Raw genomic sequence first — 23,932 nt, 5'->3', positions numbered from 1 at the left:
CTTACAGCCCAGATGAGGGCAAGACGTTTTTTGTATCCTTACCTGAAAAGGCCGATGAAAGGCAAGCATATTGAGACGACAGAAGGGAAGAGCTTCTGTAAAAAAGTGGAGAGCTGTCACGAGTCCTCTATATTCGGGCGTATTCTCGCATAAAACCCAGTGTCCCTGGGTTATCACAAGAATGCAAATGGGAAGTGGGCTATTAGCACTGAAGAAACACTTCAGATACTCCTTGATGCTCACTTCCCGGGCAACACGTCCCCTGTGGGGGATCTCTCGGAAGACATTGAGGTTAAGGACTTCGCTGTTGGGACCTTCTTTAATATCGAGGGAGCTTTCAACAATATCCTGCCGGAGGCAGTCGTAACTGCTCTTGACAATCTTGGGGTTGAATCGAACCTCAAGACCCACATTGTCAGTCTTCTATGCGGCAGAGTGATCGAAACAGAATGGGGCAGCGTGCGCGAAATGTGAGTAGGGGAACCCCACAGGGTGGAGTTCTTTCTCCTTTTTTATGGATCCTAGTCGTTAACGACGCGCTCAAAAGGCTCGAGGATCGTGGCTGTCGGACGATTGCCTATGCAGACGATGTAGCACTTATGGTCAAAGGAAAGTTCCAAAGCACCGTGTACAAGTTGACGCGGAGGTATCTGAGCGTTGTAACAAAATGGGCAAATAAAACAGAAATGGTAATATTGCCTGAAAACGGCGGATACAGTGAAATATCTAGAGTTCATTCTGGATAGGAAGCTTTCATGGAAGGCGAATATCGAGGAGAGATCAAAAAAGTTATCGATTGCCCTATACTGTTGTAGATGATCTATTGGGAAGAGGTGGGGCCTATACCGAAAGTGATCCTCTTGCTCTATGATACGATAGTTAAGCCCATTATGTTTTACGGAGTCTTTATGTGTTGGAGGGCTTTAGAGAAGACCACACTTGCAAAGAAACTCGAGAGCGTTCAACGGGCTGCGCTCATCAGCAAGAGCGGTGCATTAAGGTCCACCCCAACCATGGCGCTGTTGCAATTCCTTGATATCAAAGGAGCTTTCAACAAGGTCCTGCCGGAGGCAGCCGTAACTGCTCTTGACGATCTTGGGGTTGAATCGAACCTCAAGCACTTCATTATCATTCGTCTATGCGACAGAGTTGACTGCATACCGGATTATCTGGATCGTGGAGTCGCCATATCGAACTCTGGTGGCTCCTTCTCTGCCCATATACCGACTAGGGAGCTATGGGTGAAAAGAAGCCGTAGAAGGAGGAGGACAGTAAGCTTCTTTACGGGTGGGTCAAAGCGCGGTAGAAGGTTGGTGGAGGGGTTTACGGTCGGGAGCTCTCTATCAACTCTAGTTTCAGACTTCCTGACTATTGCAGTGTTTTTCAGGCTGAGGTTGCAGTCATCAAGCTAGCATGAGATCTGCTGCTTCGGAGTGCGTCCACCTTTAAAGAAATGACCTTTCACTCAAATAACAGAGCAGCGATACTAGCCTTAAACTCATTTACAGTGCGGTTGGTCGAAGAGTGTCTAAAATCGCTATCTCTAGCAGCGAGGGTATTTGTGATAAGACTAGTATAGGTATCGGGCCACAGTGGAATCGCAGGTAATTGCAAAGGTGAAGAGCTAGCAAGGAAAGGCACCCTAGAATCATTATCGATAGATTGGGAACGGGTCGGTGCTCCTGCATCCTCCTGTGTTCCACTACTAGATAGCTGAGCCTCGCGGTTACTTGACCAACTCTGGGCCAGCATCGATACTTGCGCAGTCGCAAAAGCTTTTTAGCCCTAAATAGATCGCAGGAGATCTAGCGATCTCTTTGCCTTCAAGAAGGCTAGCCTCTCTTTATTAGTGGGGCTTTTAACAGGCCACTGCCCTATTGGCATGCATGCTGTATGATTGGGAATCTTACCGTACGCCGTCAGCAGAAGCTGTTTGGAAAAAGACTTAGACACTTGGGGGCACATACCTTCAGACATCCAACCTAAGTGTTTTGCCAATCTGTAAGTCCGAAGATGGGAGTTCTTATTTTCAATGGCTTCACAAACGACCACATTTATCAGTCCACGTGTGATCTCTGATCTGCCATCTAACCTAACCTAACCTAACCTAACATACTATTTTGATGTCAGTTTTGATTTGTAATACAAAGTATTAATGATAGCGATTTTGACTTCGGATCTTTTTTATAGCAAATAAAATTTCCTACAAATTTGTCATTTAAATTTTTTCTAGAGCTCCTGTCATTTACGAGATATATACAAAAAAATGTGAAATTCTTGAAAAAATCGGGTTTAGAGCCCCGTACTACCTCGCCGGTGTAAGTTACGACTTTGTTGCACTGGTCACTTTTGTAGAGTGAACAATTCTGAGAAATATGCGTCTAAAGTCAAAGCGATGCCATGAAATACCTCTGATCTGTAAGAATTTAAAGATAAAAACTTACGATTGTAGTGTATTTTCTATGGAAAATTTTTACAGGCCTTGGTTCAGTTCTTAATGTTAATATTAAGAGCTAAAATTTTCAGAGATTTTTTTAGGGCATTTCCAAGGAAATTTCGTAACGGGACTGAAAAAAGATAAAAGCCCAATAAAAAAAACACCCTAATGTAGCATTAATCACATTTTTTCCTAATAATGGGTAGTCGAAAAAGTCTTTTCGTATTTTGTCAATAGATGTCGTTGCAGTTGTATGAGAATGAAAATCTATCGACATCATGCATTCCATTACTATACTATGAAAAGAATGCCAATCACAGAAATGTATTTCCGCTCCGTGGCAACACTGCTTACAACAATGTTTCTTTTCTACATGCATTACGTTTCTTATTTTATAGTCATACTTGTATAATTTCATTGTTCTATGTAATTAGTTTATTATGTATGTATAATATATAATTAAATAACTCTCTATGGACATAAAAACAAATATTGCAGATGTTATATTGCGTTGCAAAAGAAATACCGTTTGATATTGCAAATATAAAACACATACAAACATCTCGACTTTTTTAGTGGAAATTTAAGAGTATTACATCAAAGTAAGTCATATGGAAATTCAATTATAGTGCATGAGGTTTTGGTTTTTGCAACATTCAAAAAAAAAACTGTAAACTTCAGCTGCACCGCACTATACCCTTCACAGATGTGCTTCTTATGCCATAAAAAGGTATAAAAGGCTTTGTATCTAAATTTCTTTCGGTCAGTTAATACGGCAGCTATGTATATGCTATAGTGGTCTGATCTGAATAAAAATTATAGTGTTGCCTAAGAAAATAGTTTGTGCCATATGTCGCGAAGATATTATATTTTGTCAATTGAAAAAGGTTTCCATAAAAAGACTTGAATTTGTTCAATCTGTTAGTTTTGAAAATTAGAAGTTATACTGGTTCTATAAGTATATCGGGGGTACGTCAAATAAGGAGTTTGTTGAGGGACTAGAAGATGGATAGACGGACATATAGCAACTAAGGCTCATCATTAGATAGATCTCTTTTATAGGGTCTCCGACGTTTTCTTCTGCGTGTTACAAATTTCGTGCCTAATTTAATATACCCTGTTACAACGTAAGAGAGAGTAAATAATAGCTCCAAATATAGATACATGGTAGATAGGTTAATTTCGGCTATTTGAGTAAGATGATCAGAATCGCCACAGTCATGATTGATTTGTTGCTTAGAGCCGCTAACCTCAATTCCAATTAGCACCTATGACGAGGAACAAATAAATCAGAGTTGCCGAGTTGTTCGGTCGCGGCTTCTCATTTCGGTATATATACAGACCCTTCCATTCCATATAAGAATTGCTTCATTTAAATTCAGTTTCCTCAGTTTAACACTATTACAAATACTTTTCTGTTTCGAACAATACATTATTCTAAATCAGATTTAGAAGTTTCGAAGTTTGTCCTAACAACTTCTCGAGACTTAATCATCTATATAAGATATCAGGATTACATTCAGCTCAAAAATAGAACAAGATATAATAGAACAGCTGTATATATCCACAAGACTATATTTGATTTCAAATCTCAATGTTTATTAAGATATATTATATCTAACGTGTGTATTAAGCAAAATCGTAATTTTTATCTCAATTTTGAATATACATCTTCTGAAAAAAGGTTTAATCCGATTTCACTAATATTTTTCAACGAAATTATACTATGTTTCCAAAAACATCGTTAAGTATTGCCCGATTATTCCGATACGAAGATAAAGCCTTGAGATTTTGTGCGCTAGCTAGGCTAAGAGCGCTGGCTTTGAACGCGTTTTTCTCGAAACTGTGTTTTTGATCGATCAACCGATCTTCATGAAATTTTACACAGGTCTTCGAGATACAATTCTTAAAGAATTGAAAGAGATATTTTTTTTTCAATTACAACTATTTGAAAAAAAAATCGCGAAATTTTCACTGTAAATTTTAGTTTATTTTTTGTAAAAATATCTGACAAAATCCAATATTCAGTTTTTTTCCTTCGTTCAAGTTCTAAGTTAATGTTTCAACTAAACACGTATATTTATATTTTTTTCCGAGGGGTCACCGGAAATGGCGTCGAAAGGGTCGAGTTTAAAATATTTTTTTGTCCAAAAATTTCAGAAATTCTTTGTAAATAGTGTTTGTTTATAACAATAAAAAATCCTTAAAAAGATTTCGATTAAAAAGTCACATAAAAGTTATTTTTTGTGAAAATTCCAAAGCATGGATTTGTAGTGCGAGTCGTAACCTTCCTTTTGACAACATTGGTTTGATAAAATTCTACAAAAATTTAAAAGTTATAGCCATTGGCGCAAAAAACCTGATTTTGCGATTTTGAAAAAAAGGTGGGGAATGTCGGGCCAGTCTGTAAATCGATTAAAACATGATTGTTACCGATGAAAAACGTTTATTTATCAATGGAAATGAAAGAGAGATTCATAAATAATAAGAAAAATAGGAATTGGCGAAAAAAATTATTCCGACTCGCAGTGGATGCAAGTGTAAGTGTTCGGGTTCGGTCCGGCACATTTCAAGTGGACCCCTCGATCACAAACGATGCAATGGCCCGGTTTTGACGATTCTCGTGCTTCGGCATCTTTTTCTTGCAAATCGTTCAAAAATCAAAGGCCTCTTCGATGTCGGTTTCGGTCGGAGACGGGCTTCTCTTCCGTGGAGTCTTCGATTTGCCACGGCCTTTTTGCTTCTTGGCTGCTGGTTCATCGGCTGCCTTCGTCAATTTTTGCCGCTTTTTTTTGGCCTTGTCACGCAGATCTGCGACAACCTCAGGCGATGTCAAAATCGTTGACTCCATTGTCTTGCGGCCACGTTTTGATTTCGGCGCAGGTGTGCCCAATTTCAACGGGCCAACCGATTTCAATGCATCACGGAGCTGTGGAGCCGAAACAAGAGACAACGACGATGATGCAGCACCACTTGTTGAAGCTGGGGCACTTGTCGATGCCTCCGACGTTGACACCTCCTCATTCGCAGCAGTCACAATGACATCACCAGAGGCAAGAACTCGACGTTGATTGTCGGCGTCTTTCTCTTCGTCACCGAACAAATTTTCGCCGCTCAGTTCCGAAGCGACAAAGTCAACTTCAGTGAAAATTTGCGGGTTGAACGGGTAGATGCCAGTTGTTCGGAAGCCGGATTTGATGGTTTTCGGCGTTAACATAACATCGAGGCACTGATCGACAAGGAGCGGCACATGATGCAGATCGAAAGTGACACCAATGTTGGACTTTTTCCATGCATCATGCTTCACGGTCATCATGCCTTTAAATGGTGCAAATACCGCAACATCTAGCGGCTGCATTTTGTGCGTGCATTTCGGCGGAAAAGACAGCAACGTGATGCCATGATCCAATGCCAAATCTATCGCCTCGATCGATAAATGCGAACCGTGGTTGTCCAGCAGCAACATGGTTGGCGAATCGGCATTAGCACCGGTGTGCTTGATGAAATGACGCATGAATTGAGGGAATACGTCAGAGTTCATGTAACCAGAACCGTTCGCAACACCAACAGCGCCATGACTCGCATGAGTCATAAAAATCTCTTTCATGTTGACTCGGGGAAAGAGGAATAATGGCGGTAGAGACTGGCCACTAGCGCTGACGGCCAAAGCCAAAGACACATTGGTGCCTTTTTCGGCAGATGTTGATGAGCCGACCTGCTTTTGTCCTTTGCGCGCGATGGTTTTGACAGGTCTGGTATTTAATTTTTTATAAGAGAATAAAATTTCTGAAAACAAAAATCTGATTTTTCCCGAGGAAACCTATGTATCTCTTTAAGATTTTTCTGGCCTTATTTGTTGAAACTTGTTTACTTTGTGCTCATCGCAAATGTATGTATAATGTTGGAGTTTTCCATTGCGGTAAAAGTGCTGTCGAAGTAGGGAGTTAAGTAAATCAAAGTTGTATAGTATGAACAAATAATCCCATGCAGTTTTTCTTAATGTCATGTTCTTAAGGGCAATCTAGGGTAACAAACCTTTAAAAGTGCTACATATTGTAAAATTCAACATCTAGTATGTTGTTTTTTTTTACTTTATTTTCACGGAGAAGACTCAAATCGCTTCTTTTAACGCTGAAAGTAGTTCATTTTTAATTTCCAAAAATTGCCTTTTTGTAGGTGTGGCTTCTATAGAGGTGTTTAACTTAGCTACCTAAAAATATGTGTTTAACTCTTGTCTATTATTTTATAAATTCGCTAAAACTATTCAATATGTTGCAAGTGTTTGTAAATGTATGCGAAGAATTCACAAAATTGCTTCCATCTGCATTAAAAACACATAGCGCCTCAATTAATTGCTATTTTGCTAATTTATTTATAGGAATTTTCCCGCAAACGAACGCAACGAACCGTGAAGATGCAACCAAACTTTTACGCAAAATATTTTACAACTGAAATTCAGAATCAGCAAAACCACTGGAATCGAGTTCATTTGCAGCTCTGCTATTTCGGAAGCAATTTCATTTAATTTCGCAGCGCAACAAAATGCATGCCGGAAGCTTTAAAAGCTGTAAAGTTGTGCTGTGATTTTGAATATAAATACTACAACTTTTTAGGCAATTCAAATAAACACGCCACATGATTAACACTAAACACAGACATACATACATATATATATATATGCATATGTATATGTTTATTTTTATTTTATTTGTCTACTTTTTATGTTTTTATAAGGCTGTGTGGATCTCGTTGGATGCCGGCAACACGCAAACCCATTGAAATTCCATGCGGCGAAACAAAATTAAGTCTGCTTTGCCAGTCAATAGTATAGTATCTTAAATCATTGTTGCATGTACGAATTAAATTACGACTAAGAGAGCAGAGCTTACAACATATTTATCAAAGTCAAGCCGCCGAAGCACTCAATTGAATTACGGGCATTGTGGCATCTTCATGTGAGTTCTTAAACATTTCAGCAGATGCTTTTATTGTATGCAACATACACGCATCTTCATACATATTTTCATTTGTAGATACAAGTACGAGTATCTCTATATCTCTTTATCTACGCCGGATTGTGCTGGAGTGTGCGGGTATTCTATCGACCAGAAATGCAAAGACCGTGAATTAACCATTTCAGACACATGTACATACGCATCTACATATACATACATATATAAATGTGTGCAAACATATGTAAATGATGAAGTAATAGGCTTGTAATAGTGGTTCCTCCGGGAGAGCTGAATAAAGTGAGTTCATTTGTATTGAAAAAATAACAGCATAAAACGGTTTTGTTGTTGGCTGTGAGCGAAAACATAATAATCCTTAATAATTTCGGCTTATTTTGTGTTCATATTTGTTGCGTGCATCCTTATCTAGTGTGGTCGCTCAATCTCTCTGTAATCTTTAACAAGCAACCTTGTAGGGAAGTACCATCTTCTTTATTGGCGTAGACACCACTTATGCGATTATCGCCGAGTTAACAACAGCGCGCCAGTCATTTCTTCTTTTCGTAAGGTGGCGCCAATTGGAAATTCCAAGCGAAACCAAGTCTTTCTCAACCTGGTCTTTCCCACGGAGAAGAGGTCTTCCTCTTCGTCTGCTTCCTCCGGCGGGAACTGCGTCGAATACTTTCAGAGCTGCAGTGTTTTCGTCCATTCTGACGACATGACCTAGCCAGCGTAGCTGCTGTCTTTTAAATACTCTGAACTATGTCAATGTCGTCGTATATCTCGTACAGCTCATCGTTCCATCGAATGCGATATTCGCCGTGGTCAACGCCCAATGGACCATAAATCTTTCATAGAACCTTTCTTTCGAAAACTCGACTAATCAGATGTTGTCATCTTCCATGCCTCCGCACCATATAGTAGGACGGGAATAATGATTAACTTATAGAGTTTGGTTTTTGTTCGTCGAGAGACGACTTTGTTCACTCAGTCCGAAGTAGCACCTGTTGGGTTATTCTGCGTTGTATTTCGAGGCTGACGTTGTTATTGGTGTTAATACTGTTTCGAAGATAGACGAAATTATCTACGACTTCAAAGTTATGACCATCAACAGTGGCGTGAGAGACAAGTCACGAGTGCGACGACTGCTTGTTTGATGGCAGGAGATATTTCGTCTTACCCTCGTTCATTTCCAAACCCATCTGCTTCACTTGCAATTCGAACAATTTTCTCCAGCAGTGGATTGAACAAGTCGCACAATAGGGAGTCGTCTTGTCTGAAGCCTCGTTTGGTCCAACGACTCAGAGAGGTCTTTCCCAATCCTGATGGAGCTTTTGGTATTGCTAAACGTCAGTATACACAGCCCTATTAGTTTTATCGGGATACCAAAGACAAGTCTTTTTCATGCTGTTAAAAGCAGCTTTAAAATCGACGAAGAGTTAATGTAGGTCGATCCTCTTTTCACAGCTATTTTCCAAGATTTGACGAATGGTGAATATCTATTCACAATGGGCTTTAATCGTTTACACAATACGCTCGATAGAACCTTATGTGCAATGTTGAGGAGGCTTATTCCACGGTAGTTGGCGCAGGTTATATGCTTTCGTCCGAACATATCCGTATTTGAATAGCATGGCCGGCAATCCATCGGCCCTCGCCGCTTTCGAACTACTTCATGATCGGGCAATAGAACGTTTGTTCCATCGCCATCGATTGGTCATTTAGAGGGCTGGAGAAGTGTTCCCTACATAATTTTAGTATGCTCTGGGCATCAGTAACTAGATAAGCTCTGGGGCCTCTACAATAGTAGGTTACGGTTTGGAAACCTTCACTTAGTCGCCGCTTCTTTTCGTAGAATTTTCGAGCATTACCCCTGTCGGCCAGGTTGTTAAGCTCATGAATTTTGACCTCTTTCGTGTTTTGTCTGCAAATGCGTCTCGCTTCCCGTATTGCGAATTGCTGATGAGTGCTCTCAGAGACCAGAAGCGCAAGTCGAGCAGAAAATCGTTCGGCTGTCTGTTGTAATTCGAAACACAACGTGTTCGACCTGGTTCGTGGCTTTTCGATACGGAGACAGCTAGGTAGCGTGCTGAATTTTTCTATGCTGAAATCTATCACTACAGATAGCCACATTTCGGGAACTGGCGAATTTCTCAACCGTTGTGCCACAGATAATTTCTTTGCCCATCTTGCCTTAAAGTCGCTAAGCACGATTTTAACATCGTTGCGGGGCCTCTCTCGTACATAGGTGCGCTCCAAGCGCTTATAGAATTCATATTTGGTCACATCATTCTCTTTCGACGTGGTACAAATCAGCGATATGTTGAACTTCGTTTTGTTGCGGATTGTGGCTAGACGTTCATCCACCGGGGTGAATGCTAGTACTCTGCGATGAAGTCACTTTGCCACCACGAAACCTACACCAAATTTGTGTTCCTTTTAATGTCCACTGTAGTAATTGCCACAATGACCTACTGGCCTTAGTCCTTGTCCCGTCTATCACATTTTGCGGTGCTGTCAGCCTTTACGAGGACATCAACCAGCTGGGCATGCCCTCAAATCATAATCCTTAACAAGTTTGCAGGTGACTATATTAGAGCTCTGCCGCCATCTTGGTGGTCTTACAACCTTTCATATTTTATTTATAATTTATTTTTATTTTTATTTTCGTCTTTCTCTCTCCTACCTATAATTCTGTAATTATTGCACTTTTAAAATTAGTTTTTATTTCGAGCTATTTAAGGCATTGAAAAAGCTTAAGCTCATATATAATTGTCAAGCCACACCTTCGGAATGCATTGGACACTGATAGAGTACTGCATGCAGTAAAACCCAACCGCATTTCTATTATTCACGTGAGCCAACAACCGATAAATGCTCATCCGCTAATCAAACTAATGAGTGATAAGGGAATATTCTTGAGTTAAAGCTGTGAAATGCTTGACTTAAAGCTGTTATGCCCCAGACATATTGTGCAAACTTAACTAAATGCAATTACATTTCCTTATATTGTTATGCAACAACTATTCTCGGCAATTACTAAATGAATGGGTATGGCAGTCAATATAATTTTGTATATTATTGTGTAAACTTAAACATGCGATATCAATACGGATATTACACACTGATAAGAGTTGAGTAAAGTAAGAAAGGTAATAAGCTTTGGACCACATAAAGGGTGTTTTTACAGACATGTGATTTCCAATAAGAAATAAGACGCATACAGGGTCCGGCACTCGATTTAAAAAAGCCATAATTCAGTTTGGAAAATTATTTTTATTTATTTTATAGTACAAAATGTGTGAAAATAATCATAAATTCAGGTCCAATTCACTATTGCTCGATATGACCACCTTTTGCCTTAACTATGGCCTTGAGACGGTCAGAAAACGAGTCGCAAGCTGCCCGAATGTGACTTGCCTGTATTTTGGCCCACTCACGGGCAATGGCTTTCTTTAGCTTCTCGAGACTGGTGTATTTTTTACTTAGGACTTAGCTCTCCAAAATGGCCCAGAGAGAATAAGCCATTGGATTCGTATCTGGTAAATTCAAGAGTCATTGTGTGGTCGTAATGAAGTTCGGAACGTTGTTGCTACTCTTGGTTCACTCGCACTATGTGAGACGGTGCTGAGTTTTGTTGAAACGTCCATGGTTTGCGACCAAAATGTTTCTTTGCCGTCGGCTTCAAAGCAGCTTTCAGAACACTTTCCCGATAATATGTCGCATTTACTTTGACGCCAAGCTCGATGAAAACAATTGGAGAGCCCCCATTATTTCTGGCGGGTGCTGCCTCTTGGTGGCCAACCGATGACTTAGATTCTCATATGAACTGTCGGTCAAGCAAACCCCATTCGTTTTGAGAGTTTACGAATTGCTCAATTGGGAACATTTTTTCGTCAGAAAACACATAGTTCGAAATTTGACCGCTTTCGGCCAAGCGAAGCAACTGCTTCGCTCTCTCAAGTCTTACTTGTTGCTGTTCGGTGTGAGATCATGGGCCTTTTGGAACGTGTAAGGCTTGACGTTGAGCTTATTTTTCAATATGCGTTGGATGCTGTGGTCGGATATTTTCAGTTTATTAGCCATTTGATTGGAACTTCGTCGTGGATTTCGCTCAAGTCGCTTCTTCGCTTTCGGAACCATCTCACGTGACGTCGCAGTCTTTTGATGACCACCTCTATGGCGTTTTGCGATGCTATTAGTATTACTGTAACGAGTGATGGTGCGTTAAACAAAAACTTGGAGATCGGGCCAAAAAGTCTTCTTCAATAAATTGTTTATTTTGTTAGCTGTATGATATGTAGTGCCATCTTATGGGAACATCGACATTCTCCAATTCAGTCGCTAATCTTGGCTTTATAGCGTTTCGTATTGAGTGTAACATTATGGGCGGTTTCATTTTTGAAAAAATATGGACCAATGATTCCCTCTTCTCATAGATCACACTAAACATTGCCCTTTTTGAGAATGTAACAGCTTCTTAATAATGACTTGTGGATTAAAGTTTCCAAAGTCCCCTCTCTCTTTTTAGAACACCCCACAGATGTGATATATCTGTAGGAATAAGTTTAGGATATTGAGGATACCAAAGACGAACTTTATACCTATTGCTTGGCAGCCATTTAGTAGTAGCTTTGGCCGTATGTACAGAGTCGTCGTCTAGTTAGAAACTGTCCGCCGAATTTAGCGGGGGTGGGAACGAGGTTTCGCCACAAAATGTCAATACTATTGTACATATATCTTTCCAAACATTTTGTCAATGGACCCACTGCTTTGGGTCATCATACAGTCCCACACTATTAATTTAACAGAGCGAGGCTTAATTCTGGATCAGTATTAAGTCTATTAGCACTGATGGTCATCAGATATATTTTGAATTCATCTCACTCTATTACATACATTCGCTCATTCCTCTTGGGTTCAATTCGCAGGTTGCAAAGATAACCCCAGTTGTTGGTGCCGTGAAGAGTGGCTTTTTCACTTTCATACTTTTAGGTTGGCAGATCTTAATACGTACATACATACATTTTCAACAGAAATGTTATTATTATTTTTAATTAACGACTTGTGTAATCGAACTGCATTTTCATACTTTAAACTCATCAGATATCACATGTTTTCTGCCGTTTTTATTAGTACTTGGTGGATCAGCTATATTTTTAAGTATGTTGGCCTCACTTACACAGTCATTGGTGTAATAATTTTGTGACATCTTTCACCTTTCTGCACAAGAAACTTATCCCTTTAAAGAGCGAAATGGAGAAAGCATTTTTATTGCAGATAAAAAGATTTCACGACTCACACTTTCGCATTTTAACAGCTAAATAATATAGCGTCTGTAATATTGATATAAGTTTGTCACTTTGTTCTACCGAATGCTCAAACTGAAACGAACACAATAAACTGTTTAAATGAGCAGTAGAGGTTACCACCAACAGCTATTAAAATAAATATTGACCCCGTTAGAGGATCTGTTTTAAAAACATGTGAATACATATTCGACGCAGTACCCGCCGCGGGAAGCAGAGGAAGAGGAAGACCTCCACTCCGGTGGAAGGACCAAGTGGAGAAGGACCTGGCTTCGCTTGGAATATCCAATTGGCGCCACGTAGCGAAGAGAAGAAACGATTGGCGCGCTGTTGTTGACTCGGCTATAATCGCGTAAGCGGTGTCTACGCCAGTAAAGAAGAAGAAGAATACATGTTTGTGTAACTGTATGTTATTTAAAACAAGAAAATACTTCGACTTATGGCCACCTAATCGGCCTACTGTGGGTATTCTTCGCAACACCATCACTCATCTAGAGAGCCAGCATTTATTATTGGATAATATTCGACCGAATAGACCATGTCCAGCATACAGTAAAATAAATATTGCAGCCTTAGCTGAGAGTCTACACGAAGATCGTGCGGAGTCGACTCGGTGCCGTTCGCAGCAACTCGAACTGACGTATTGAAAGACTTGGCGCATTTTACGTCAAGATCTTAAATTGAAAGCGTACAAAATACAGGTGGTGCAAGAACTGAAGGCGCTCGACCTTCCCAAGTGACATCGCTTCGTCTTATGGGCTCTTGAATACTTCCAAGAATATTCGACGTTTTCGGACCAAATTTTGATCTGCCATAAGTCCCATTTCTGGATCATGCGTATGTAAACAAGCAAAATTGCTACAGTTGGGATGAAGAGCAACCTGAAAGGCTTCAAGAGATTAGATTTCATCTAGAAAAAACAACGATTTGGTGTAGTTTATAGGCCGGTGGAATCATCGGACCATATTTCCTCAAAAATGATGCCGGTAAGAACTTAACCGTCAATAGCGACCCTTATCGCGCCATGATAACCGATTATTTTGTGGCTGAAATTGACACTCGTGATCTCGTGATTTCAACAAGACGGTGGCAATTTCCACACATCGCATCAATTAATGAACTTACTGAGAGAATACTTGGGTGAGTAGATAATTTCACGTTTTGAGCCGGTCGATTATCTACCAATATCATTCGATATCACACAGTTAAATATTTTCCTGTGGGAATATGTAAATCCGCTTCCATTCAGGCCTAAGGACAAAACATCACGCGTGTCATTCACCAGTTATCGGTCGAAATGCTTCAACGCGTCATCGAAAATTGGATGGACCATCTGAGACGGACCCGTGGAAAGACATAATCTTAAAAAAATACATGCTATAGGATGTTTTTTCGAATGATAATAAACCTTCGTCATTAAATTTAAGTTTCTGTGTTTTTTCTTTAAAAAAGTAGAGAACCTGAAAATGGATCACCTTTTACATTTAATGGTGCCTTCTTATGAGTGTTACAATCTTGGTGGCAAACTTAGTATTTATACCCTTTTCAGGGCATGATAAAATATGTTAGAGCTCTCATTTCGCATAATAATGATTTTAGTTTTGTCCTAAGAAGCCTTCCTCCTTGTCACTCTAAGACGATGGAATTGGATTATCGCCACGGGTACAAAAAACATAGCGTGCTAAAAGAGAGTGTAGATTTTCTATACGGAGTTAAATGTATTTTTATAAAATTTCTTAAAAGCAAGTATAACTTACACAGAAACTTTTCTAAGGTATATCATAAACTATTAAAGGCAGGATTAAAAATTATTCTCGGATTGGCGTATATCTCTGACATATGGAGAACCGCGAAGGTGATCTTTATTCCAAAGATTATACTCAGGTAACAATACTGCAATACTTCCTTGCATCTGCATATCTGGTGCAATGCGCACGTGTCCGACAGCAGCAATTGAAGTCAGGCTGGATTTCATACCACTTCATTTAGTTATTGCTCAGATAGTCGAACACACACTGCTCCAAATGAGAGCAGAAGAGTGTGACAGAGGTACGATAATCTTATCCCAGCGGATGAAAGAATGAGGTGGGGTAATATCATTGTCTCTTCTATCAAGGGCAGCATTACCAAAAGGGTAAACTTCAACAAAAGGTTCAAGGTTCCATGATTCCACTCTGGAGCTATTGCTTAGGGATAGTAAAATTAAAGGGTACACCTATAGCTCGACAAAATCGGAGGGAATTGGTGCTGGAGTCGCAGGACTACTCACCAAACTATCCATACCTATGAGAAGTTTTCCCAGAATTTTCCAAGCAGAAGTCTTTATCATAACTCGGTGCGTACATAGGAATCTCTAACGCAACCATTGAAACGAACGAATCGACCAAGGCATGCGTCATCATTGCTACTAGGGGGTTGGTTGGTTGCGACAGAAAGCCTTAAATTCCGGAGCACTTGCTAATTGACTGTGCATAGCAGTCTGCAGACGCAAGATAAAGACTCTGAGATTTATATTTTCACATAGGGATCACAACGCCTCACCAGCACCTAGTAGTATTATAGAGTTTATCAATATGCAAGGTCTCTAAGTAGGTCGTTGTAACTTAGGAGAGCGTACAATAGACCTAGAATCGCGATGCAATCTTTATTTATTTATCTTATCTTATCTTATCTTAATAGAGTTAGTCCAATAGAAAAGTGTTAAAACTATATAAAAGCATGTCTTTTTACAGTCTTATTCGAGTTTAGTACTTACTTGTTATAAATGATATCGATGCTATTTAATAGAGCGATCTAAAATTACAAAAAAGTAAAAGGGTTAAGGTATCCTTCTAATTGAATGTCGAAAAATAATTGCTTATGTCGTATCAGGAATTGAAGCATAATCAATCAAAAGAAGAATTAATACTATTTTCTCGATTTAAGCAAACTTTTGTTTGGTTAATTACTTCCATTTTTCAATTAGTTATGTTTGCAGTATAAGAAATAAATTGAACGCAACAAAAATCAAAATTAAGAACAAACATGAAATTAATTGAAATTTATTTTCAAATATTTCTCATAGAAGATGTTGTGCAATTGCTGCTTTCATGCTACAAATATGTATGTACATGCGGTAATTCAATTTAAAGTCTTCTTATTATCTGCTGCTAAAGCAAGCAATGGAATATATTCGCTGCGTTGTGTCTTGTCTTCCTCCTAAAATATCAACTTCCTACACTTTCACTTGACCAGCTGGGTAAACCAAATTTCAATTATAAAATTTACGAAATTTTGCGCATGATATTAGAATAAAATATTTAAATTCATGTGTTTGTAGTTGTGCTACATAATAATATATATTATATTTTATAGTTAGCCATTACAATTTTGGCATTGCTGCATTAACCACACTGCCAATTGAGTTGTGCCACATGCAGGGAATTGCTTGACAGAATTCAATGAAATAACGATTTCGAAAGCGTGCCAGGCTCTGCGGTGTAGTGTAGTGTGCTGTGGTGCGGTGCGGTGTGGTTAAGCAATTTCAAGCCAATGACCGATGAACAATACATTACTGTCAATCTATTATCAGTTTTAATTGATAGATTAAACACACACATTTGTAAGGATTTAGCTACTGCTTTAATAGTAGCGTACATGGCGGGTGGGGCGTATGAGTGATTTATAGTGCGATTGCAGCTGGTGCGAAACGAAAGGAGTGGCGATCTCAAATGTGTTCCGTTAATATTGAATTTGATCAAATGTTCCAATTTTCTTTACATAATGAAGCGTAAGGTATTCTTCTGTATAAGACTTCATTAAAAATACTCTATAAATAAAAAAAGTGGATTAAAATGGGCTTTTGCCTCGAGGTCTATAACGAAGTTCGTAAATTTCACACATTTCGTCTAATGTGCTACTGGTATGAGAGAAAAGTGTTATACATGTGTTCTTTAGTATGAAATGATCTCTCCTTCCACAAGCGAGCTTAGAAATTCTTATGTAGTGTCTTATTTTCATGCCATAAATAGTTTCAGCAGCCAGAACACTAAAAATATTAAAATAACATAACCTAAAAATGTTTCTTAAGTGTGACCTATGCGCCAATTAACTTAATTTAATAAAGGCCTAAAACATTGTGTAGCTAGGCGACATATTCCGTTACTTAGACAGCAATATTCACATGTGTAGATTATAATTAAATAAGCTTTTGGCCGGAAGGGTCACGTTGTGTTCATTTCGTGAAAATGTGTGAGCAGCGGATAAGTGTTAAAAGCTCCTGTAAACGAAATTTAATTAAGTTGTGGTCGTGATAACCCTAATACCACTTGTTTTCCGCACTGGGATTTTGGCAATGGCATTTAGCCGCTCGGCAAGAACTAGAACAAGAGTGTTCAACAGCTGAGAAAAACGAAGTAAAGGATTTGATATTAGCTGCCGAAAATTTGATTTTCTATTCCACTATGAATTGGCGTAGCGTACTTATTTTAGGAGTAAGAAGGAAGTACTTAGCGTAATAAACAGCAATATGTATAAAATTTTTCTGTGCTAGAATATGGTGGACAAAAGCTGATATTTCCGAAAAATTAGCAAAATTTTAGATTGGCGTCTCAAAAACTGATGCACTGGGGTATAGGGTTTTCAGTATTTCCTTCTGGGTGCTACAAACTTTGCGTCTGAATACGTTTCGTTCAGGGTATAATGATTATAATAGAATAAGTAAATAAGTTCTATCTTTAAAGACTTTAAAAATACGGAAAAAATCTAATTTTGCACAAGCTGAGTTAATGAAAAGTAGGTAGAATGTCTTTCGATACCTGTCTTAGCAACAAATTATTACTATAAGAATGCTTCTTACTTAAAACATGAAACGTTTCGTTAGGGCCATGAAGTTTTACAAATCGTTGATCCAAGAAAAGAAAGAAATAGAAATTTTATAAGTATAGACAGTTATTAGCTATTGATAAACAGCAGATACTTTAAAAAAGGTATTCCGAAAGCGTTTCTCAGCTCAAATCGTACCAAAAAGAACTTGAGTAAAAGTAGCCAATGTTTTTTTTGGGCCTCAAGCGCGTCAAATCTCGACTGGTACCGAAAACATTGAATTTTTTGGAAAAAAGGCGTCGCGTTGAAGTGTGTGTAACTGGCGATGAGACTTGGACATATGCTTACGACCCCGAAACCAAAAGAATCGCGCCAAAGTCGCTCCAAAATCAAGACCATATTGACTGTTTTCCTCGATTATTGTGGTGTTGTGCATTATAAATTCCTTCCAACCGGTCAAACAGTCAACAAGGAATATTATTTGAACATTATGCGTCGTTTGCGTAACGCTATCCGCCTAAAAAGACCGGAATTGTGGAAAGACAATTCTTGGTTTTTACACCACGATAATGCACCATCCCATACTGCCCTCATAATTCGTGATCATTTCGCCAAAAACTCAACCTATCTATATCATTCCGCAACATTTTCCAAGGCTTTCTATATTTTCAAAGTGTGTAAAAATATTAATTTTGGCCAATTCGCGTAATTATATTTAAAAACTTTCGATGTGAATTATCTCAGCAACAGTGCGTTGATGAACTTAATTCGATCAAGCTCCATCAAGGACCAAAGATTATTGATTGTACGGTATATCAAATCACGTTCGTTGATCACCCCAAGACGGATTTCTTGAAGGTGATACAAAATCAGGTATTGTTCCAGAAACGATTGATGCAGTGCGCAAACTGATATTGTAAAATCATCATGTGACCTATAGTGAGATGGAGAAATTAACATTTTATGGCAGAATAAAATTTTTCACGTTGTATATTCACGTTGGACCCCACACAACTTACTGTTTGATCAAAAAGGGACTTGTGTCGACTGATAAATGTTAAAAAAATACGATAACGGTGCTTCGAAACACCTCTATGATATCGCCACAGGTGTTGAATCATGGATTTACACATATGAGACCGAAAGTAAACAGCAGTGAACAATATGGGTGTTTCAGAAAGAGCTTAATCCAGTAAAAGTTGTTCGGGCAGGAAGCACATTTTTGGCTGTTTTTTTGGAAAAACTCTACATGTCCCAACCATGCCACTAGAACAACGCAAAACAGTAAATTCTGAGTGTCGGAAGCCGTCTTTCAAGAAATCAAGACGGATCATTCTTCATCACGACAATGCGAGCTCTCTCATATGGACTGAAACAATTGCATTTTTGAACACTTAAACCATCGATTTTATGAATAATGCACCATAAAGTCCTAACCTGACATCGAATGACCTATTTTTATTTTCCAAGATCAACGTTTTTCAACACCTGAAGAGGCGGTTGATGCGCTGAGAACCATTTTTTTAGACACCACGATCTGAGTCACAAAAGTGCTTTAACAATTGGTTCAAACGCAAGCGAGAATGTAGAACTCTTAATTGATAATATTTTGAAAAACAATAAAGCGAATTTCGATGATTTATATTTTCTTTTGCTTTCTAATCTCGTAATATGAAATCTATGTTACATATTGCTATTTTTTACACTTCAAAACATTTGTTTTTCATACCGTGACCAATCGCGACTCTGATCATCTACGTCTTCGTTTATAATTATTGTTTGAAATTATGAATGTTATTAATACCTTGTAAATGAGTAATATTATTTGACTAATAATTAAAAGAAAAAATATTTTCCCTCCCTGATACTAATACAACTCCTTATGTCAATTAACGTGTGTGCTGCAGCAGTTCATTTTGAGTCGAATGGTTTGTCTGGCGATTTTTGCCATGTAACAAAAAATTTAACAGGTAGTTTGTAAGGAACCTTTTTTACAGAAATCATTGTAAATATTGCAGAAGTGTTTTACGGAGTCCACTTCATCATGAACATAACTATTTGAGAGGCGCAAAGCATTCAGTGAAGGTCGTGAAGTCATCAAACATCAAGTGAATGCCTGAATCTTTTACGAAAACGATAACAAGTAGAACTCGAAAAAGAGATGCTTGGATGACCATTCGCGTAAAGTATGACGCTCCGAACCGAAAAAATCAAAATTCGCTGAAGGTACTGAATGCATATCTGAAGCTTATAGCAAATGTATAGAAGACATTGGCATGCTTGTATTGTTTCAAGAGTCCATTTTAAAGGCGATAATAAAGTTTCACATTAAATTTGAAAATAAGTTTTTTAACAGTGCGAGTCAATTTTGAAAAGATTTTTATACCCTGAACAGGGCATATTAAGTTTGCCACGAAGTTTGGAACAGCTAGAAGGAAGCGTTGGAAACCCTATAAAGTATATATAAAAATGAACAGTATGTTGAGCTGAGTCGATTTAGCCATGTACATCTGCCTGTCTGTCCGTCTGTCCGTCTGTATATAAACGAACTACTCCCTCAGTTTTTAAGATATCGTTTTGAAATTTTGCAAACGTCATTTTCTCTTCAAGAAGCTGTTCATTTGTCGGAACTGCCGATATCGGACCACTATAACATTTAGCTGTCATACAAACCGAATGATCGGAATCAAGTTCTTATATGGAAAACTTTCACATTTGACAATGTATCTTCATCAAATTTGGTGAAGATTATTTTCTATGGCAAAAATGTAATCTCCGAGAAAATTGTTCAGATCGGTTAACTATAGCATATAGCTACCATACAAACTGAGCGATCGGAATAAAGTTCTTGTATGGAAAACTTTCACATTTGACGAGATATATTCACGAAATTTGGTATAGATTCTTTTTTAAGCCAACAATGTAATCTCCGAAGAAATTGTTCAGATCGGCTTACTATAACATATAGCTGTAATACAAACTGAACACTTAGTTAGTAAATGAAATGCACCTGTGAAGGGTATATTAGCTTCGGTGCAGCCGAAGTTAACGTTTTTTCTTGTTTTTTTGATTATTAAGTATATTTTATGTCGATTTTCTTATCCTTTCAATATATATTTGCTGAACCCTTCAATCCATATGGCAGCATTATTAGTTCTAAAATCCAAAAAGGGTTCATGGTTAAATTTTAAGCTTACGCAAGATAGAAAATTCTTCTTGATTTATATTTGGTAAGTGTGTCTTCAAATTTCAAAGTCACCGTTCGTTTAGGAAATTTTTTGTTTTTAGAAAAATACCAACATTTTAATGACTTTTCATTGAATCAGAAAACATTAGTGCCTCAGAGGCATCATCACGTTTTTTCATTCGAAAAAAAAAAATCGAAATCCAATTGCGCTGTGCGACATCTTTTATAACCAATAGAGCCTTACAAAGCCCTACAAAGTCAAGCTAATATCAGCCAAGTTTTTTTGTCTTTAATTTATCCTCTCTCGTGTAATAACAAGATAGAGCACATTTTTGTGGAGCAGGAGGATTTGCATATTCCTCAATTATGCATGTCTCGCGCTATTTTTGCTACAGTAATTGGCTCAATGTGACAGCGACGTAGCAAGAGAGCGCTTTCATGCTGCATTATGCATTGTAAGTACAAATCATTGTTCCTTGGTGCAACATGGCGTATGAGTGACATTTTTGTTTGTGAATAATCCACAAGTCACACAAGCAGTGGAAGCGCAACAAAACTGCTTTATAAGCATGTATTAGCTAATAAATTCACTTAAAGCAAGTCATCAATAAATCAATCTACCGTTAAGAAAGAAATAAATATTTACAGTTATGTGCGCGAGCATAATATTGACGAAAAATCCCACACTGCTTTTACGCGCATTCTTAAAAAGTTTCTCACATACAAATATGTGTGTATTAAATTCGCGCCGAATAAGCACAGTTGCTGCACACTGTCCCTCGTGCATTGGCATAGCTATAGTTATTGGCCAACAGCCAGACAAACAGACGCGCAGAATCGTTTGTCAGGTTGAACATCAAAAATTGCGCAAATAAGTAAGTTGTCACTTGTTTGTGCTTATGTGCTTATGTCCTAAAATCCACACGCTCGCAAACACACACCCACACACCCACACACACGCACACACATACAGCAACTATGACTACAAATGCTTGCGTTGTTATTGTTTATTTGTGGATATGCGCGCATGGGTGTGAGTGTGAGTGTGAGTGTGAGTGCGAGTATTTGCCAGTTCGTTGCCATTCCGGCTAACTGTGTGCACACGAGCACTTACTATATATATTTCATTATTTATTAACATATCAAATATATATGTAGATAAATATGTGTGCGTTTGGGTGTAAGCAAACAGACAATGTTGGCATTTACATATTTACCTATGCACCCACATATAAGTAAGCGAGCAAGTGCTGGTATAATAGCTGCTGGTATGCTGAACTTAGTATTGAAGTTTTATGTTTTCATTTGTATCTTTCATTTTACGCGCGCCCGTGCGCCAACACACTCAAGTGGTAGCAAACAAACAAACAAACAAAGTTCGTTGTAAGCGCACAGCCAACGAATTGTTGTTATTTATTTGACCGTTTAGCAACTTCCAACTCACTGCCTCACCTGCCAGTTATTATTGTTTTTTAATGATTTTTTACTTTGTTCTTTGCTTCTGCTAACTAATTGCAAACACACTTTTACACAGTCGTACCGTTACAGCCGAAAACTTAATCAGGATATCCGTCGTAGCGTGTGTTTATTTTGCGCTTAGCACTTTCCGCTTCCTGCTTTCCCTTTTGAAATTTTTAATTCGCCTGTAATGCGGCGTGTTTGTAGTTATTATTGTTTATGTTATGCTTTAATTCCGTTTCGCATTCACATTCTACACCATCACAATTTATTGTGGCACACCAAAGTCATAATGTTCGCGTGGCGCGTATTGGAGCAATTGCCGGTCCGTTTGTTCTCGTCGCGTTGACGGCTGTGGAATACTGGTGCAAGCGCAAGTCGGTCGTCGTTTTTATATCCGGCACATTGTTGCGGCATTCCATACGAGGCGAGCCGAGCTAGACGCGACTGTGTGGCAGTGTTCGCATTGCGCCACAAATGTCTGCTGCTACTTTCCCTTTTTTCCGTACGCTTTTCTGCTTTTCTAAGTGAATGGCATGAACGTTGCTGCACACATACAATTGTTAACTGTGAAAGTGGAAGGAAATGTGCTTTAAAGTGCAAGCGGATAGTATGGTAAGCGAATATAGAAAATTTAAAAAATCTGAAAAAATATAAAAACAAGTTAACACGTTAACTTTTGTTGCAGATTAGAGTATTGCCTTCGCAAATAAAACAAGAACAAATGTTAACTTCTTTTAGTGACTATGGGTTCAGATGGTATCGAAGCTATATGCTATAGTGATCCGATCTGAACAATTTTTTCGGAGATTATATTAATATCTTAGAAAATAACCTGTACCGAATTTTGTGAAGATACCACGTCAAATGCGGAAGTTTTCCATACAAGCCCTTGATTCCGATTGTTTGGTTTGTATGGCAGCTATATGCTATAATAAGCCGATCTGAACAATTTCTTCGGAGATTACATTATTATATTAGAAAATAATCTGTGCCGACTTTTGTGAAGATACATTCTCAAATGTGATGTTTATCGGCAGTTCCGATAAATGAGCAGCTTCTTGAAGATAAAATGGGGTTTGCAAAATTTCAAGACGATATCTTAAAAACTGAGGGACTAGTTCGTATATATAAAAACGGACATAGAGACGGACATGGCTAAATCGAATCAGCTCAACATGCTGATCATTTATGCATATAGTTTATAGGGTCTCCGACGTTTCCTTCTGGGTATTACAAACTTCGTGGCAAACTTAATATATCTCGCTTAGGGTATAAAAATTGCCATGCAAGAATTCGTCAATCATTCTGCATGGCAGTTAACCGAGCTGAAAATTTGGTTAGAAGCGTATATCGTTGCCTTCGACAATATTTTTCACTAAATCTTCTAAAAATATCTCGACAAATAAATAGTTTTCCTTACTAGGTTTGAATTTTTATCGACCAGGTAGTATGACAGCTATATGCCATAGTAACGCGATATACAAATTATTTTCGGAGATGGTACCGTTGTCCGAGATAATAAACCACGCCAAATTTAGTGAAGATATCTCCTCAGACTCAAAAGTTTTCCGTACAAGAACAATATTTTGACCGAGAAGTTTATATGGAGCTCTATGCTATAGTTCCATATCGAAGGTTCCGATAACTGAGCAACTTCAATGAGAAATAAAGACGTGTGCAAAATTTCAGATCGATATCTCCAAAACTAGAAACTGGACATGGCCAAATCTACTCATTTCGTGGTTGTTGTTGTAACGATTATCTATTCCGGGTTAAGATCCTA

The 23,932-nt window shown here is 38.4% G+C and overlaps 1 protein-coding gene across 1 annotated transcript in view; it reads right to left on the bottom strand.

Moving 5' to 3' along the window:
• Positions 1 to 22,522, bottom strand: part of LOC105225692 (tyramine beta-hydroxylase) — a 54,818-nt gene extending 32,296 nt beyond the window's left edge. Inside the window, exon 1 of the mRNA XM_049461791.1 lies at positions 21,906 to 22,522. The gene's annotated coding sequence lies outside the window, so the exon portion shown is untranslated. The remainder of the gene's footprint in view (positions 1 to 21,905) is intronic.
• Between the last annotated feature and the right edge of the window lie 1,410 nt (positions 22,523 to 23,932).

This window comes from Bactrocera dorsalis, chromosome 1 (assembly GCF_023373825.1).
Source record: "Bactrocera dorsalis isolate Fly_Bdor chromosome 1, ASM2337382v1, whole genome shotgun sequence".
Lineage (NCBI taxonomy): Eukaryota > Metazoa > Arthropoda > Insecta > Diptera > Tephritidae > Bactrocera > Bactrocera dorsalis.
This window is presented reverse-complemented; position numbering and strand designations above follow the sequence as displayed.